The sequence below is a fragment of the Schistocerca americana genome, chromosome 10, assembly GCF_021461395.2.
Source record: "Schistocerca americana isolate TAMUIC-IGC-003095 chromosome 10, iqSchAmer2.1, whole genome shotgun sequence".
Taxonomy (NCBI): Eukaryota; Metazoa; Arthropoda; class Insecta; order Orthoptera; family Acrididae; genus Schistocerca; species Schistocerca americana.
The window spans coordinates 17,798,814-17,818,611 of NC_060128.1; the positions used below are offsets into that span (position 1 = coordinate 17,798,814).

Genomic DNA, 19,798 nt, shown 5'->3' on the forward strand with positions numbered 1-19,798 from the left:
TACATATTAATACGCGGATCGGCGGAAGCAGAATTTGGTCCATCTCTTAAGACAGCGCCATCTCGTAGTGCGGAGACGGACGAACGCTGCGCCTGCGCTGTTGTGCTTAGCGGGGCGCGCTCTAGTGGGAAAGTTGTGTACGCGCTAACTACGCGGAACTATGTACACAACACACACAAATCTTATTCCACTATTTGACCGAGCGAGGTGGTGCACGGTGAGCACACTGGACTCGAATTTGGGAAGTTGACGGTTCAATCCTGTGTCATACACATTTAGGTTGTTGTGTCGGTAGCTGGGCCGACACCGTGAAGTTGAGATGGCTGAAAAGGCAAGCTAGACTAACGCAGACGGGCGTGAAGTACTGGAACAGGATACGTAATTAATGTTAGGAAGAAAAGTACGGAGCAGGTTTAATACTTAACTTTACTCAATCATTGTGGTACATCGATCTTGACGATACACAGGAGACTTTAAGTACAATCACTGTATGGCTAATGGCGCCTTGCTAGTTCGTAGCCATTAACTTAGCTGATGGCTATTCTGTCTCTCGGCTAATGAGAGAGAAAGGCTTCGTACATCTGGTCGGTAGCAAGGTTCTCGTACAACTGGGGCGAGTGCTCTCTCGTATCACGAGACCTGCCTTGGTGGTGGCGCTAGGTCTGCGATTACACAGTGGCGACACGCGGGTCCGACATGTACTAATTGGACCGCGGCCGATTTAAGCTACCACCTAGCTAGTGTGGTGTCTGGCGGTGACACCACATTCCTCCCCCGCAAATCGGCGAACGGTCGTGTGATAAGGCTTCCGCCCGCCGTGGGGAGGACCACACGTTGACGTATGCGATGAGGTGGGGAGCCTAACAACAGGCGAGGCTGTGCCACCCGCACCCGGCCATTCGGTCCGAGGGGAGCTAGGAAACGCCTGAAAAACTAGTCCAGGGTGCACGTCAACATGCGGTGTATGCGCCCGTAAAGAGACAGGAGGGACCGAAGGATCAACCTCCATTGCGTCGGGGTAGCCAACGCGCGATGACGTCATGTGGTCCGGAGCGGGTGGGAGTTCCATGGCGGAGGACAGCTGGTCACGGGAAGCGATCGGCGGCGCGTGACCCTGGGAGGCGCTTGGCGGCTGCAACGAAGCGTCGAATGCGGGCGGCGCCGGCGGGAGAACAAGCGGCGGCGGCGGCGGCTGCTGCTGCTGCGGCGGCGGCGGCGCGTCGCCATGGGGCAAAATGGAAGGCATCGTCGGTAACACCTGGGGATGAGGCGAGCCAGGAGATGGGTCCCCAGGGCGCTGACCGGACGGCACCGTCGCTGAAAGCAGACGGGGAGCGGCAGAACCCGAGCGACGACAGAGGCGCAGCTGATTGAGATGCCGACGCACCTCACCAGAGGCCCCCAAAACCAAATACATCGCGCGGCCGAGGCAGCGAAGAATGCGCCCTGCGAGCCAACGCCGTGAACCTCGATAGTTGCGATAAAATACAACGTCGCCTGGAGCAAAAGCAGGAGTCTTCCGCTGCACAGGAACCTGATGCGGCGGATGCAGCAAAGACATCAAGGTGCGATGTGGACGACCGTGGAGCAACTCAGCCGGCGAGCGACCATCTCGGGGCTGAGAGCGATACGAAGACAAAAAGAGCAACAATGCGTCCTCCCGAGAATGCGACTCTTTCAATTTCAACATCTGTGACTTGAAAGTCCGGACCAATCGTTCAGCGGCACCGTTGGACTGAGGCGAAAACGGCGCGGATGTCAGATGTTGAATACCATTGGCCTGGCAGAATGACTGAAATTCGGCGGACATGAATTGTGGGCCATTGTCGGAAACAATAGTCTGCGGAAGACCTTCAATGCAAAAGATAGCAGACAACGCTTGGATGGTGGCGGAGGACGTCGTGGAAGGCATCCGGACAACAAAAGGAAAATTACTGAAGGCGTCGACCAGAACCAACCATCGAGCATTCCAGAATGGACCAGCAAAATCAATGTGCAAGCGTTGCCAAGGGGAAGTGGCTTTTGGCCACGCAAAGACTTTCCGCGGCGGTGCGGACTGTTGTTCGGCACACGCCGGGCACGAAGAACACATATTCGTAATCGCAGCATCGATTCCGAACCAAGTACAGTGCTGACGAGCAAGTTGCTTCGTTCGCACTATACCCCAATGTCCTTGGTGAAGAAGCCGTAAAACAGAGGACTGTAACGAACGTGGGACCACGACTCTGGACTGATCATTATCAGAACGCAACAACAAAACACCACGTCGAACAAAAAGTCTCTCCTTGTGAGCAAAAAATCGGCGAACCAACGGATCCTCGATCCGAGACTTTGACAAAGGCCAATGCGTAGCAACAAAACGTAAAACAGTAGCAAGGACAGGGTCAGCAGCTGTGGCTGTAGCGACACGACGAAAATCAATCGGAAACGATTCGACCACTTCATCGGTTTCCGAATCAATGAACATGCAAGCAAGTTCGGAAGAATCGAATGCTTTATCCTCAGCAACAGGCAAACGGGACAACGCATCGGCGTTTCCGTGCTTAGCAGTGGACCGATACAAGATATCGTAGCGGTACTGCGAGAGGAAAATAGACCAGCGAATGAATTTCTGCGCTGTACGTGGAGGTACAGGCTTGGTCGGATGAAAAAGCGATGTCAAAGGTTTGTGGTCTGTGATGATGGTAAAGTGACGACCATACAAGAAATCATGGAACTTAGTAACACCAAACACGAGAGCCAAAGCTTCTTTCTCTATCTGTGAATAATTTCTTTGCGCAGACGAGAGCAATTTGGACGCAAAGGCAATAGGGCGATCATGGGAGCCAACTTTGTGCGCAAGCACAGCACCGATCCCGAAATCCGATGCATCTATCATCAACAAAAGGGGTTTCTGGGGATCGAATGGCGTAAGGCAAGTATTAGAAAGCAACGCCGATTTCAACTGGCGAAAGGCGCGTTCACATTCCGTCGTCCAGACGAACGGAACACCTTCACGGCGTAAGCGATGAAGCGGAGCTGAAATGGAAGAGGCATTGCGCACATATTTATTGTAATAATTAATTTTACCCAACACACTCTGTAGCTGTTTCACATTTTGAGGGGAAGGCAATTCGTGGATGGCACGGAGGTGCTCTGGACTCGGATGTATGCCTTGGGCATTAATGACATGTCCCAGGTATGGTAAGTCACGAGCAAAAAACACACATTTGTCCTTCCTCAAGCGAAGACCATTTTGCCGCAAGACCTGAAATAATGTTCGTAAGTTCGCAAGATGATCTTCTTCTGTCTGTCCGGAGATCACTATATCGTCCAGATAGTTTGCTGCAGTAGGGACCGACGCACAAATAGTTTGTAAATATTGCTGAAACAAGGCAGGGGCGGATGCACACCCGAATGGCAGTCTTTTGAAGCGGTACAATCCAAGATGCGTGTTAACCACCAATACGCGCTGGGATTCGTCGTCCACCGGTATTTGCAAGTACGCATCGGCTAGGTCCAACTTTGAAAAATATTTTCCCGGGCACAGTTTAGCAAAAAGATCTTCCGGGCGGGGCAAAGGAAAAGTAGCAGTCACTAGCTGTGGATTCACTGTGGCCTTGAAGTCCACGCAAAGTCTCAATTTTCCTGAAGGTTTTGGCAAAATTACTAAGGATGAGGCCCAGAGAGAAGCTTGCACACGTTCAATTACACCCTGTGATTCGAGATCGTGTAACGTTCTTGCGACCTCATCACGCAATGCGTGGGGAACATTGCGCGCCCTGAAAAATTTCGGTTGCGCGTTTACCTTCAGTTCTAAATGTGCTTCATAGTTTTTAGCGCAACCCAAGCCCGGTGCAAAAATGTCTGCAAATTCGTCACACAGCCGAGAAACACTGTCTGTAGGCACAGTCTGATTCACTGATAGGACCTGATTTACAATAGACATGTTAAACAACTGAAATAAATCTAGACCAAACAAATTCACTGCAGAAGAAGAACGAAGAACGTAAAATGACACAAGTTTTGTTTGTCCCTTGTATGTTGCAAGAAGGCTGCACTGTCCTAACACAGGAATTGTCTGTCCGGAATATGTAGTTAGCTTAACATTTGCGGAACGCAACGGAGGTTTGCCCAGTTGTTTGTACGTGTCATGATTGAGCAATGAAACTGCAGCTCCGGTATCGAGCTGGAATGGTATCACTTTGCCTTCAAAGTCTAAGTCCACAAAAAGTTTATTGTTCTGCTGACGACAAGAGCGACTGTTTTGTGCAATTGGAACAGACACTGGTACAGAATCACTTGCTAATTGACGTGATTTCCAGCGACGTCGACGCACAGTTTTTGTGGGACGAACACAGTTACTGTTAGAGAAAGTGTCACTGGACGAAGTGGAATTAACGACATGAATGTCCATAGGCGAAGGTCCACGAGCCTGAGTGTCCTTGGTTCGATTCCGGCGCGAAGCAAAGGGCCTGGAATGATTGTGATTGTCTGATCTGAGCTTTTTCTGGCAAACACTTTGAACATGTCCTTTCTTATTGCAGAAAAAGCAAATAGCTTGGCGTGACGGGCAATGTTCACGCGAATGTCTAGTAGCACACCGCGGGCACGATTTCACTACATTTGTGGGCTGGCGCGGCACACGTGGCTTAGCGCGCGGCGGCAGCTGTGCGGACGTGCGCGAGGCCCGGTTACCGGGCCGCGCAGCGCGTCCAGCGGGCCGGTTAATGTTACACACGGCTGGCGAAGTTTCAAAAGATTCCTGAGCACAGTCAAGTGTGTCCTGTCTATCCAATATGTCTATCACTTGTTGAAGGGAGGGATTAACTAGTTTCAAAATTTGCTCCCGTATGCGAACATCAGAAACGTTCTGTGCAATTGCATCACGCACCATTGTATCTGAATAAGAAAGACCACAGTCACATTCAAAGGCACAGTCCCTACTAAGTCCTTGCAATGTTGCTACCCACTCCCTATTAGTTTGACCGGCCGTACGTTTTGTACGAAAGAACGTATACCGTTTTGCAACCACATTAACTGTTTCTTTGAAATAGGCATCTAATGCAGACAAAATTTCCTCGTAGGACAGAGTTGCTACGTCGCGTCGGGGAAACAATTTCACTATCACACGGTATGTGGACACACCGACACAAGAAAGCAAAAACGGCTCCCGCTCATTACCTTGAATTCTGTAGGCAGCGAGGTGGAACGCAAACTGGCGGGACCACTCGTGCCAGGTTTCGTGGTCCGGGTCGTAGTGCCTAAAAGGCGGTGCAACGGCAGGTTGTGGCTGCGGTAGCGGTGAAGCGGCGGCGGCCGCATCGGTGTGCAGCGCACGTTGACCCTGGACGAGCTGTCCAAGGGCATCCAGTAACGCCTGCGTCTGCTGATTCTGCAAGCGATAAAATTCGGACAGTACATCTGGAGAATGTGGCGAAGCCATGACACAATTAAATGTAAGCAATCAGAAAGAACTCTTTTCCCTCGTCGCCAATGTTGTGTCGGTAGCTGGGCCAACACCGTGAAGTTGAGATGGCTGAAAAGGCAAGCTAGACTAACGCAGACGGGCGTGAAGTACTGGAACAGGATACGTAATTAATGTTAGGAAGAAAAGTACGGAGCAGGTTTAATACTTAACTTTACTCAATCATTGTGGTACATCGATCTTGACGATACACAGGAGACTTTAAGTACAATCACTGTATGGCTAATGGCGCCTTGCTAGTTCGTAGCCATTAACTTAGCTGATGGCTATTCTGTCTCTCGGCTAATGAGAGAGAAAGGCTTCGTACATCTGGTCGGTAGCTAGGTTCTCGTACAACTGGGGCGAGTGCTCTCTCGTATCACGAGACCTGCCTTGGTGGTGGCGCTAGGTCTGCGATTACACAGTGGCGACACGCGGGTCCGACATGTACTAATTGGACCGCGGCCGATTTAAGCTACCACCTAGCAAGTGTGGTGTCTGGCGGTGACACCACATAGGTTTTCTGCGATTTCCCTACATCACTCTACGGAAATGCCGGGACAGTTCCTATCGGAGAGTGCGGCCAATTTCCTTCCCTGTCTTTGACACGATCTGACCTCGTGCTCCATATCTAATGACCCCGATGTTGACAGGATGTTAAATCCGACCTTCCTTCCTCGTTTCCATTATTCACAAATAGAAATCTTTAGCTATAATTTGTAAAAGGACAGCAAATAACAGTAACTGAATGTACTGCAGATTTTTGTACTTTATAAAAGAGAGGTTGCTAAGAGCCACACGAGTCAGTCTCCAGAAGTGTATAATGTGAGCGAGATCTGTTCCAAAAATTGCTGCACACTGCCGGCAGAAGAGTTAGCACTGTGTACTGAGTTTTATATGAATTTCACATCTGGGAGATCATTCTGTAGTTTAATTCCAAATTCACAGTGAATCATTCAAAAGCAACAACTAATCTCGAGAACTCTGTCAAACTTCGACAACGGTTTCTGGAAACTGTAACGACAGTATTGGACTGTGACCTGTGTTATCTCCAAATGATATTTACTGTGCATATCATTTTCATTTTGATGTGATTAGTTACTTGAAAGGATAACAATTTAAGGATGTTAATTGGTGACTGTGTTAATTGAACGTCAGCCACACATAAACTTCTGTCACTTTAGTGTTTAGGTTACTACACTTGAACAACCGTCATCATTGTAACATCAGTAGAGTGTACTATGTGGCTTATCCTTTATCTGTGCATAAATTACAGTGACTGGGACTCAGATCTGACCATAAACAAAAAGTTATTTAATATCAAAGTGCAAATAAAGTGTTTTGGATTCTAAATCTGGTGCAGACAGTATCATTTGACACAGCCTATTTTTGACAATCACTTTTCAGCCAAATCCGACGGAGGTGCTTCTACCGGTGATATATTAGCACGGGTAAATAGGGTAATGTTACAACTTGGGAGTGTTATGCCATCAAAACTGGTGCCAGAGACAGGGAATTGTATGGCACTGTTCTGGATGTCTTGTCCAAAAATTACCTCGAGCAGATAGTTAGAGAACCAACTCATGAGGGTAACATCTTAGACCTCCTGGCAACAGACAGACATGGACATACAGAATCAGTTAACATAGAGGAAGGTATCAGTGACGTGACAGCATCTGTGACGACGGTGAGCCGTGTGGCTCGATCGGCAATATTCCCACCGCCGGTACGGGTCACCTTTCCAGTGGTGTGTGCAGAGCACACGGTGGCGCCACCTCCTGGGCCGATCGAGGAGGGAGGGGCTTGTGCTGTAAATTGTGGCCGGAATAGACTACTTGGTTCTGTGCTGTTGACTTCATTTTCTTGGCCGGCCATTCCTACTCCTACTGAGTCTGTCCTTGAATGTGTTAATTTCAACTTGCTTAGTACGCAAGGTTCTAGTGAGAGCTGTATGTGATGTCACGATTAACGTTTACTAGGGCCTGGAGTGCTGATACATTCTGTTTGTAGATTGCTACTGTCAGTGTTAACCGCCATTGAAAACAGTTTGTCTGGCCCTTGTCTAAGTGCCGCCCGGTTATTGTATTTATATCACATGACGGAGTTAGGCTGGCTAGTTGCTATAGATATACATGGATAAAATGTTCCCTGGATATATTTTGCTGCGAATTGCAATAACATTACTGTTACGTTTCTATCTGAAGCGATAGTGTCTTTGAGAGACACGTTGTTGTTGTTGTCGTGGTCTTCAGTCCTGAGACTGGTTTGATGCAGCTCTCCATCCTACTCTATCCTGTTCAAGATTCTTCATCTCCCAGTACCTACTGCAGCCTACATCCTTCTGAACCTGCTTAGTGTATTCATCTCTTGGTCTCCCTCTACGATTTTTACCCTCCACGCTGCCCTCCAATGCTAAATTTGTGATCCCTTGATGCCTCAAAACATGTCCTACCAACCGGTCCCTTCTTCTTGTCAAGTTGTGCCACAAACTTCTCTTCTCCCCAATCCTATTCAATACCTCCTCATTAGTTACGTGATCTACCCACCTTATCTTCAGCATTCTTCTGTAGCACCACATTTCGAAAGCTTCTATTCTCTTCTTGTCCAAACTGGTTATCGTCCATGTTCCACTTCAATACATGGCTACACTCCATACAAATACTTTCAGAAACGACCTCCTGACACTTAAATCTATACTCGATGTTAACAAATTTCTCTTCTTCAGAAACTCTTTCCTTGCCATTGCCAGTCTACATTTTATATCCTCTCTATTTCGACCATCATCAGTTATTTTGCTCCCCAAATAACAAAACTTCTTTACTACTTTAAGTGTCTCATTTCCTAATCTAATCCCCTCAGCATCACCCGATTTAATTTGACTACATTCCATTATCCTCGTTTTGCTTTTGTTGATGTTCATCTTATATCCTCCTTTCAAGACACTGTCCATTCCATTCAACTGCTCTTCCAAGTCCTTTGCTGTCTCTGACAGAATTACAATGTCATCGGCAAACCTCAAAGTTTTTACTTCTTCTCCATGAATTTTAATACCTACTCCAAATTTTTCTTTTGTTTCCTTTACTGCTTGGTCAATATACAGATTGAATAACATCGGAGAGAGGCTACAACCCTGTCTCACTCCTTTCCCAACCACTGCTTCCCTTTCATGCCCGTCGACTCTTATAACTGCCATCTGGTTTCTGTACAAATTGTAAATAGCCTTTCGCTCCCTGTATTTTACCCCTGCCACCTTCAGAATTTGAAAGAGAGTATTCCAGTTAACGTTGTCAAAAGCTTTCTCTAAGTCTACAAATGCTAGAAACGTAGGTTTGCCTTTTCTTAATCTTTCTTCTAAGATAAGTCGTAAGGTTAGTATTGCCTCACGTGTTCCAACATTTCTACGGAATCCAAACTGATCCTCCCCGAGGTCCGCTTCTACCAGTTTTTCCATTCGTCTGTAAAGAATTCGCGTTAGTATTTTGCAGCTGTGACTTATTAAACTGATAGTTCTGTAATTTTCACATCTGTCAATACCTGCTTTCTTTGGGATTGGAATTATTATATTCTTCTTGAAGTCTGTGGGTATTTCGCCTGTCTCATACATCTTGCTCACCAGATGGTAGAGTTTTGTCATGACTGGCTCTCCCTAGACCATCAGTAGTTCTAATGGAATGTTGTCTACTCCCGGGCCCTTGTTTCGACTCAGGTCTTTCAGTGCTCTGTCAAACTCTTCACGCAGTATCTTATCTCCCATTTCATCTTCATCTACATCCTCTTCCATTTCCATAATATTGTCCTCAAGTACATCACCCTTGTATAAACCCTGTATATACTCCTTCAACCTTTCTGCCTTCCTTTCTTTGCTTAGAAGTGGGTTGCCATCTGAGCTCTTGATATTCATACAAGTGTTTCTCCTTTCTCTAAAGATCTCTTTAATTTTCCTGTAGGCAGTATCTATCTTACCCTAGTGAGATAAGCCTCTACATCCTTACATTTATCCTCTAGCCATCCCTGCTTAGCCATTTTGCACTTCCTGTTGATCTCATTTTTGAGACGTTGGTATTCCTTTTTTCCTGCTTCATTTACTGCGTGTTATATTTTCTCCTTTCATCAATTAAATTCAATATTTCTTCTGTTACCCAAGGATTTCTATTAGCCCTCGTCTTTTTACCTACTTGATCCTCTGCTGCCTTCACTACTACATCCCTCAGAGCTACCCATTCTTCTTCTACTGTATTTCTTTCCCCCATTCCTGTCAATTGTTCCCTTATGCTCTCCCTGAAACTCTCTACAACCTCTGGTTTAAATATGTCTGCTTGTGTCTGTATATGTGTGGATGGATATGTGTGTGTGTGCGTGAGTGTATACCCGTCCTTTTTTCCCCCTAAGGTAAGTCTTTCCGCTCCCGGGATTGGAATGACTCCATACCCTCTCCCTTAAAACCCACATCCTTTCGTCTTTCCCTCTCCTTCCCTCTTTCCTGATGAGGCAACAATTTGTTGCGAAAGCTTGAATTTTGTGTGTATGTTTGTGTTTGTTTGTGTGTCTGTCGACCTGCCAGCACTTTCATTTGGTAAGTCACATCATCTTTGTTTTTAGATATATTTTTCCTACGTGGAATGTTTCCCTCTATTATAACCATATATATATATATATATATATATATATATATATATAACCCGGACGGTGTAACACTGTGCCAAGATGTGCTGGCCGTGCACCAAGGCATGTTTAGCCACAGGGTGATCCTCATTACCAACAAACACTGTCCGCCTGTGGCCATTCATGCGAATGGACAGTTTGTTGCTGGTCATTCCCACATGCGTCACAGTGTAGGCAGGTCAGTTGGTAGATCACGTGGGTGCTTTCACACGTGGCTCTGCCTTTGATCGTGTACACCGTCCGGGTTACAGGACTGGAGTAGGTGGTGGTGGGAGGGTGCATGGGACAGGTTTTACACCGGGGGCGGTTACAAGGGTAGGAGCCAGAGGGTAGGGAAGGTGGTTTGGGGATTTCATAGGGATGAACTAAGAGGTTACGAAGGTTAGGTGGATGGCAGAAAGACACTCTTGGTGGAGTGGGGAGGATTTCATGAAGGATGGATCTCATTTCTGGGCAGGATTTGAGGAAGTCGTATCCCTGCTGGAGAGCCACATTCAGAATCTGATCCAGTCCCGGAAAGTATCCTGTCACAAGTGGGGCACTTTTGTGGTTCTTCTGTGGGAGGTTCTGGGTTTGAGAGGCTGAGGAAGTGGCTCTGGTTATTTGCTTCTGTACCAGGTCGGGAGGGTAGTTGCGGGATGCGAAAGCTGTTGTCAGGTTGTTGGTGTAATGCTTCAGTGATTCCGGACTGGAGCAGATTCGTTTGCCACGAAGACCTAGGCTGTAGGGAAGGGACCGTTTGATGTGGAATGGGTGGCAGCTGTCGTAATGGAGGTACTGTTGCTTGTTGGTGGGTTTGATGTGGACGGACGTGTGAAGCTGGCCATTGGACAGGTGGAGGTCAACATCAAGGAAAGTGGCATGGGATTTGGAGTATGACCAGGTGAATCTGATGGAACCAAAGGAGTTGAGGTTGGAGAGGAAATTCTGGAGTTCTTCTTCACTGTGAGTCCAGATCATGAAGATGTCATCAATAAATCTGTACCAAACTTTGGGTTGGCAGGCCTGGGTAACCAAGAAGGCTTCCTCTAAGCGACCCATGAATAGGTTGGCGTATGAAGGGGCCATCCTGGTACCCATGGCTGTTCCCTTTAATTGTTGGTATGTCTGGCCTTCAAAAGTGAAGAAGTTGTGGGTCAGGATGAAGCTGGCTAAGGTAATGAGGAAATAGGTTTTATGTAGGGTGGCGGGTGGTCGGCGTGAAAGGAAGTGCTCCATCGCAGCGAGGCCCTGGACATGCGGGATATTTGTGTACAAGGAGGTGGCATCAATGGTTACAAGGATGGTTTCTGGGGTTAACGGATTGGTTAAGGATTCCAGGCGTTCGAGAAAGTGGTTGGTGTCTTTGATGAAGGATGGGAGACTGCACGTAATGGGTTGAAGGTGTTGATCTACGTAGGCAGAGATACGTTCTGTGGGGGCTTGGTAACCAGCTACAATGGGACGGCCAGGATGATTGGGTTTGTGAATTTTAGGAAGAAGGTAGGGGTGCGGGGTGTCGGTGGGGTCAGGAGGTTGATGGAGTCAGGTGAAAGGTTTTGTAGGGGGCCTAAGGTTCTGAGGATTCCCTGAAGCTCCGCCTGGACATCAGGAATGGGATTACCTTGGCAAACTTTGTATGTGGTATTGTCTGAAAGCTGACGCAGTCCCTCAGCCACATACTCCCGAAGATCAAGTACCACGGTCGTGGAACCCTTGTCCGCCGGAAGAATGATGATGGACCGGTCAGCCTTCAGATCACGGATAGCCTGGGCTTCAGCAGTGGTGATGTTGGGAGTAGGATTAAGGTATTTTAAGAAGGATTGAGAGGCAAGGTTGGAAGTCAGAAATTCCTGGAAGGTTTGGAGAGGATGATTTTGAGGAAGAGGAGGTGGGTACCGCTGTGACGGAGGATGGAACTGTTCCAGGCAGGGTTCAATTTGGATAGTGTCTTGGGGAGTTGGATCATTAGGGGTAGGATTAGGATCATTTTTCTTCGTGGCAAAGTGATACTTCCAGCAGAGAGTACGAGTGTAGGACAGTAAATCTTTGACGAGGGCTGTTTGGTTGAATCTCGGAGTGGGGCTGAAGGTGAGGCCTTTGGATAGGACAGAGGTTTCAGATTGGGAGAGAGGTTTGGAGGAAAGGTTAACTACTGAATTAGGGTGTTGTGGTGCCAGATTGTGTTGCTTGGAATTTTCAGGTTTTGGAGGGAGTGGAGCTGGAAGTGGGAGACTGAGTAGATGGGAGAGACTGGGTTTGTGTGCAATGAGAGGTGGTGGAGGTTTGCTGGAAAGGTTGTGAAGGGTGAGTGAGTTGCCTTTCCGGAGGTGAGAAACCAGGAGATTGGATAGTTTTTTGAGGTGAAGAGTGGCATGCTGCTCTAATTTGCGGTTGGCCTGTAGGAGAATGCTCTGAATAGCCGGTGTGGATGTGGGAGAGGAAAGATTGAGGACTTTTATTAAGGATAGGAGTTGACAGGTGTGTTCATTGGCTGAGTTGATGTGTAGGTGAAGGATTAGGTGGGTGAGGGCAATGGATTGTTCAGTTTGGAACTGGTATAGGGACTGATGGAAAGAAGGGTTGCAGCCAGAGATGGGAACTTTAAGTGTGAGGCCTTTGGGGGTTATGCCAAATGTCAGACAAGCCTGAGAAAATAAAATATGCGAGCGTAATCTGGCTAGGGTGAAGGCATGTTTGCGGAGGGAATGTAAATAAAACTTAATGGGGTCGTTGTGGGGGTGTTGTGAGGGTGACATGGTATTAGAAGGTGGAATGTGTAACATGAGGTTGAAATGAAAATGAAAGATAAAAATATATGGGGAGAGATACGGGTGAACTAGAAAATAACTGGAGATCTGGTATGAAAAAATGCGAAAAAGTGTTGGTTAAGTTGATCCTGTGGTGAACTTGGGTTGGTAGACAGCGATGTGCATGAAGGTTAGGTGGTTGTGTTGCTGCTAAAACACGTTAAAGGACGGAGAAATTCGGGAAAATTTCGAAGAAACGTGTAAATGTATTAAAAGGCGTAGTGTTGTGGTGAAAGATTACGAAAATGGGGCTAACAATTGTAAATAATGACGTTAAAACCTGTGGAGAGCGGTTAAAAATGATCAGTGATGTACGAAAAACGGAAGTGGAAATAAAGTAAAAGTTATTAGAACTAGCCGAAATGGTTGTTTAATACGTTGGGTTTTATAGCAGCGGTATTGTTGAAAGCGTAAAATAAAAATTTTTTGGTTATGGTTTGGAAGTGGGTTACGTATTATAGAGTGTATATAGGCGGGATAAAATTGTATTACGGTAAAAAGGGAAGGTGAAGAGAAAGTGAGACAACTGGTAAAAGCAGAAAGAGAAAATAAAGAGAAAATAAGACGACAGGAAAGATTTTGAGAAGCAACAGCGACAATAACAAACGTAATTGTTGGGTTCAAATTAATGATATGGTTATAATTGAGGGAAACATTCCACGTAGGAAATATATATCTAAAAGCAAAGATGATGTGACTTACCAAATGAAAATGCTGGCCGGTCGACAGACACACAAACAAACACAAACATACACACAAAATTCAAGCTTTCGCAACAAATTGTTGCCTCATCAGGAAAGAGGGAAGGAGAGGGAAAGACAAAAGGATGTGGGTTTTAAGGAAGAGGGTAAGGAGTCATTCCAATCCCGGGAGCGGAAAGACTTACCTTAGGGGGAAAAAAGGACGGGTATACACTCGCACACACACACATATCCATCCACACATACAGACACAAGCAGACATATTTAAAGACAAAGAGTTTGGGCAGAGATGTCAGTCGAGGCAGAAGTGCAGAGGCAAAGATGTTGTTGAAAGACAGGTGAGGTATGAGTGGCGGCAACTTGAAATTAGCGGAGATTGAGGCCTGGTGGATAACGGGAAGAGAGGATATATTGAAGAGCAAGTTCCCATCTCCGGAGTTCGGATAGGTTGGTGTTAGTGGGAAGTATCCAGATAACCCGGACGGTGTAACACTGTGCCAAGATGTGCTGGCCGTGCACCAAGGCATGTTTAGCTACAGGGTGATCCTCATTACCAACAAACACTGTCTGCCTGTGTCCATTCATGCGAATGGACAGTTTGTTGCTGGTCATTCCCACATAGAATGCGTCGAAGTGTAGGCAGGTCAGTTGGTAGATCACGTGGGTGTTTTCACACGTGGCTCTGCCTTTGATCGTGTACACCTTCCGGGTTACAGGACTGGAGTAGGTGGTGGTGGGAGGGTGCATGGGACAGGTTTTACACCGGGGGCGGTTACAAGGGTAGGAGCCAGAGGGTAGGGAAGGTGGTTTGGGGATTTCATAGGGATGAACTAAGAGGTTACGAAGGTTAGGTGGATGGCGGAAAGACACTCTTGGTGGAGTGGGGAGGATTTCATGAAGGATGGATCTCATTTCTGGGCAGGATTTGAGGAAGTCATATCCCTGCTGGAGAGCCACATTCAGAATCTGATCCAGTACCGGAAAGTATCCTGTCACAAGTGGGGCACTTTTGTGGTTCTTCTGTGGGAGGTTCTGGGTTTGAGAGGATGAGGAAGTGGCTCTGGTTATTTGCTTCTGTACCAGGTCGGGAGGGTAGTTGCGGAATGCGAAAGCTGTTGTCAGGTAGTTGGTGTAATGCTTCAGTGATTCCGGACTGGAGCAGATTCGTTTGCCACGAAGACCTAGGCTGTAGGGAAGGGACCATTTGATGTGGAATGGGTGGCAGCTGTCGTAATGGAGGTACTGTTGCTTGTTGGTGGGTTTGATGTGGACGGACGTGTGAAGCTGGCCATTGGACAGGTTGAGGTCAACATCAAGGAAAGTGGCATGGGACTTGGAGTAGGACCAGGTGAATCTGATGGAACCAAAGGAGTTGAGGTTGGAGAGGAAATTCTGGAGTTCTTCTTCACTGTGAGTCCAGATCATGAAGATGTCATCAATAAATCTGTACCAAACTTTGGGTTTGCAGGCATGGGTAACCAAGAAGCAAACCTCAACCACTTCTCATTGCACACAAACCCAGTCTCTCCCATCTACTCAGTCTCCCACTTGCAGCTCCACTCCCTCCAAAACCTCAAAATTCCAAGCAACACAATCTGGCACCATAACACCCTAATTCAGTAGTTAACCTTTCCTCCAAACCTCTCTCCCAATCTGAAACCTCTGTCCTATCCAAAGGCCTCACCTTCAGCCCCACTCCCAGATTCAACCAAACAGCCCTCGTCAAAGATTTACTGTCCTACACTCGTACTCTCTGCTGGAAGTATCACTTTGCCACGAAGAAAAATGATCCTAATCCTACCCCTAATGATCCAACTCCCCAAGACTCTATCAAAATTGAATCCTGCCTGGAACAGTTCCGTCCTCCGTCACAGTGGGACCCACCTCCTCTTCCTCAAAATCACCCTCTCCAAACCTTCCAGGAATTTCTGACTTCCAGCCTTGCCTCTCAATCCTTCTTAAAAAACCTTAATCCTACTCCCAACATCACCACTGCTGATGCCCAGGCTATCCGTGATCTGAAGGCTGACCGGTCCATCATCATTCTTCCGGCGGACAAGGATTCCACGACCGTGGTACTTTATCGTCGGGCTTTCAGACAATACCACATACAAAGTTTGCCAAGGTAATCCCATTCCTGATGTCCAGGCGGAGCTTCAGGGAATCCTCAGAACCTTAGGCCCCCTACGAAACCTTTCACCTGACTCCATCAACCTCCTGACCCCACCGACACCCCGCACCCCTACCTTCTACCTTCTTCCTAAAATTCACAAACTCAATCATCCTGGCCGTCCCATTGTAGCTAGTTACCAAGCCCCCACAGAACGTATCTCTGCCTACGTAGATCAACACCTTCAACCCATTACGTGCAGTCTCCCATCCTTCATCAAAGACACCAACCACTTTCTCGAACGCCTGGAATCCTTACCCAATCTGTTACCCCCAGAAACCATCCTTGTAACCATTGATGCCACTTCCTTGTACACAAATATCCCGCATGTCCAGGGCCTCGCTGCGATGGAGCACTTCCTTTCACGCCGACCACCCGCCACCCTACCTAAAACCTCTTTCCTCATTACCTTAGCCAGCTTCATCCTGACTCACAACTTCTTCACTTTTGAAGGCCAGACATACCAACAATTAAAGGGAACAGCCATGGGTACCAGGATGGCCCCTTCATACGCCAACCTATTCATGGGTCGCTTAGAGGAAGCCTTCTTGGTTACCCAGGCCTGCCAACCCAAAGTTTGGTACAGATTTATTGATGACATCTTCATGATCTGGACTCACAGTGAAGAAGAACTCCAGAATTTCCTCTCCAACCTCAACTCCTTTGGTTCCATCAGATTCACCTGGTCATACTCCAAATCCCATGCCACTTTCCTTGATGTTGACCTCCACCTGTCCAATGGCCAGCTTCACACGTCCGTCCACATCAAACCCACCAACAAGCAACAGTACCTCCATTACGACAGCTGCCACCCATTCCACATCAAACGGTCCCTTCCCTACAGCCTAGGTCTTCGTGGCAAACGAATCTGCTCCAGTCCGGAATCACTGAAGCATTACACCAACAACCTGACAACAGCTTTCGCATCCCGCAACTACCCTCCCGACCTGGTACAGAAGCAAATAACCAGAGCCACTTCCTCATCCTCTCAAACCCAGAACCTCCCACAGAAGAACCACAAAAGTGCCCCACTTGTGACAGGATACTTTCCGGGACTGGATCAGATTCTGAATGTGGCTCTCCAGCAGGGATATGACTTCCTCAAATCCTGCCCAGAAATGAGATCCATCCTTCATGAAATCCTCCCCACTCCACCAAGAGTGTCTTTCTGCCGTCCACCTAACCTTCGTAACCTCTTAGTTCATCCCTATGAAATCCCCAAACCACCTTCCCTACCCTCTGGCTCCTACCCTTGTAACCGCCCCCGGTGTAAAACCTGTCCCATGCACCCTCCCACCACCACCTACTCCAGTCCTGTAACCTGGAAGGTGTATACGATCAAAGGCAGAGCCACGTGTGAAAGCACCCACGTGATCTACCAACTGACCTGCCTACACTGTGACGCTTTCTATGTGGGAATGACCAGCAACAAACTGTCCATTCGCATGAATGGACACAGGCAGACAGTGTTTGTTGGTAATGAGGATCACCCTGTAGCTAAACATGCCTTGGTGCACGGCCAGCACATCTTGGCACAGTGTTACACCGTCCGGGTTATTTGGATACTTCCCACTAACACCAACCTATCCGAACTCCGGAGATGGGAACTTGCTCTTCAATATATCCTCTCTTCCCGTTATCCACCAGGCCTCAATCTCCGCTAATTTCAAGTTGCCGCCACTCATACCTCACCTGTTATTCAACAACATCTTTGCCTCTGCACTTCTGCCTCGACTGACATCTCTGCCCAAACTCTTTGCCTTTACAAATGTCTGCTTGTGTCTGTGTATATGTGGGTGGATATGTGTGTGTGTGTGTGTGCGAGTGTATACCCGTCCTTTTTTCCCCCTAATTTAAGTCTTTCCGCTCCCGGGATTGGAATGACTCCTTACCCTCTCCCTTAAAACCCACATCCTTTCGTCTTTCCCTCTCCTTCCCTCTTTCCTGATGAGGCAACAAATTGTTGCGAAAGCTTGAATTTTGTGTGTATGTTTGTGTTTGTTTGTGTGTCTGTCGACCTGCCAGCACTTTCATTTGGTAAGTCACATCATCTTTGTTTTTATATATATATATATATATATATATATATATATATATATATATATATATTTTAGACACACACACACGTACTTTTTGATAGTAAAATTTGTTACGTTTCAGAAACGGCATCTCAGAAGAATTGGGCGATTATTGTTGCTAAATGTTGTAATCCTTTTAAAGTAGAACAACATAAGAAAGTCTGTGTACAATCACTAAGAACTGTAAGAGACTGGATGTGCTCTCTAGACTTAGGAATCATTAGTGGCATGAAAATATGTGATGTATGTAGGAAAAAGATTAGTGACAAACACAAAACAGAAGAAGTAGTTTTACCTTGGAGTAGCGAAAATGTAAACGATTCTTTTATTGATCCTCAATCTTCCGTAGACTGTTTCAACAAGTCTTTGGAACTCATTGGTGAGTCACCACTAAAGAAGAAAAATTTTTCTGTGCCTACCTATACAAAGAAAACACTTGATAAAATAAAGTCTAGCTTAGAAAAGAACTTACCACCGGAATCGAGCCCTGAAGAAGTTATTACCGAACATTCCGAAGATGAATCAGAGATTACTCAACAGTTAAAAGAAAAGTTTGCTCAAACAACAAAAAGAAGTGAAAACATGATGATTTTGTCTATCTTACCTATGGGTTGGAGCTGTCAGAAAATAGAAGAAGAATTTGGAGTGACAAACTACATGGCTGGTGCAGTAAAACTGTTAGGATTTGACAAAATTCCTTTTTCTTTTACTAATCCTAAACCTGGAAGAACTCTAAATGAGTATATTGTTGATTGTGTAAAAGACTTCTACAATTCTGACTATGTTAGTAGAATGGTGCCAGGGAAAAAAGATTGTGTGACTATAAGAAATAAAGATGGAAAGATCCAGGTTCAAAAGAGGCTAGTGTTGGCAAATTTGCTAGAAATATACCAATTACTTAAGGAAAAGATCCCTGCAAACAAAATTGGGTTTTCCAAGTTTTGCAAATTAAGACCAAGGAACTGTATCGTGGCTGGAAGAAGTGGCAAACATACTGTTTGTGTGTGTACCTTACACCAAAACATTAAACTAATGATGAATGGTGCTAAGATGCAAAATTTTGTTTTGGATGGAGATGTAACTGCTTTGAAATTTTATCATTCCTGCCTAGCCAAGATGATGTGCAATCCACCATCGTAACAATGTTTTATGGATATTTGTAAAGAATGTCCTGGTGTCTCTAGACTTAAAGATCTATTGAATGCAAAGTTCACTGACAATATGATTGAAGTTAACTACAAAAAGTGGGTAACTGTAGATAGGTATTTGATGGAAACTGTAGTAAAAAGTACTGATGACTTTATGGATGAGTTTCTGGACACTCTAATGAAGGTAAAAACTCATTCATTTATAGCTAGTCAGCAGAAAGAATACTACAGCGATATCAAGGACAATTTAACTGAAGGCCATATAGTAGTCAACTGTGATTTTGCAGAAAACTACTCTTTTGTAGTACAAGATTAAATACAATCATTCCACTGGACTACCACCCAAGCTTCACTGCATTCTTTCATCATATATTATAAATGGGAGGGAAAACTAAAACATCTGCAGCATGTCTTCATATCAGATTGCCTGAATCATAATCCAGTCGCTTTCTACGTATTCCAGAAAAAACTGCTAGAAATCATGAAGCAAACCTTGTCTTTTGCACTTAAAAAGATTACTTAATTTTCTGACGGCAGTGCTGCACAATATAAAAATAAGAAAAACTTCTTTAATTTGTGTTTGCACAAAACTGACTTTGAAGTTGAGGCAGAGTGGGAGTTCTTTGCAACATCCCACGGCAAGAGTGCATGCGATGGCCTCGGTGGAACTGTTAAGCGGCTAGCTGCTAAAGCCAGCTTACAAAGACCGTATGACCAACAAATATTAACACCCAAATCACTTTATGTCTTTGCCATGGAAAACATAAAAAAAATTGACTTTGAATATTGCTTAACAGAGGAATA

The 19,798-nt window shown here is 46.1% G+C and overlaps 1 long non-coding RNA gene across 1 annotated transcript; it reads left to right on the forward strand.

The window, feature by feature from the left end:
- Nucleotides 1-226: 226 nt before the first annotated feature.
- On the forward strand, nucleotides 227-6,799 carry LOC124552624. Its single transcript, XR_006967945.1, has 2 exons — nucleotides 227-279; nucleotides 5,965-6,799. It is a non-coding gene; the product is annotated as an uncharacterized LOC124552624 (long non-coding RNA).
- Nucleotides 6,800-19,798: the final 12,999 nt, after the last annotated feature.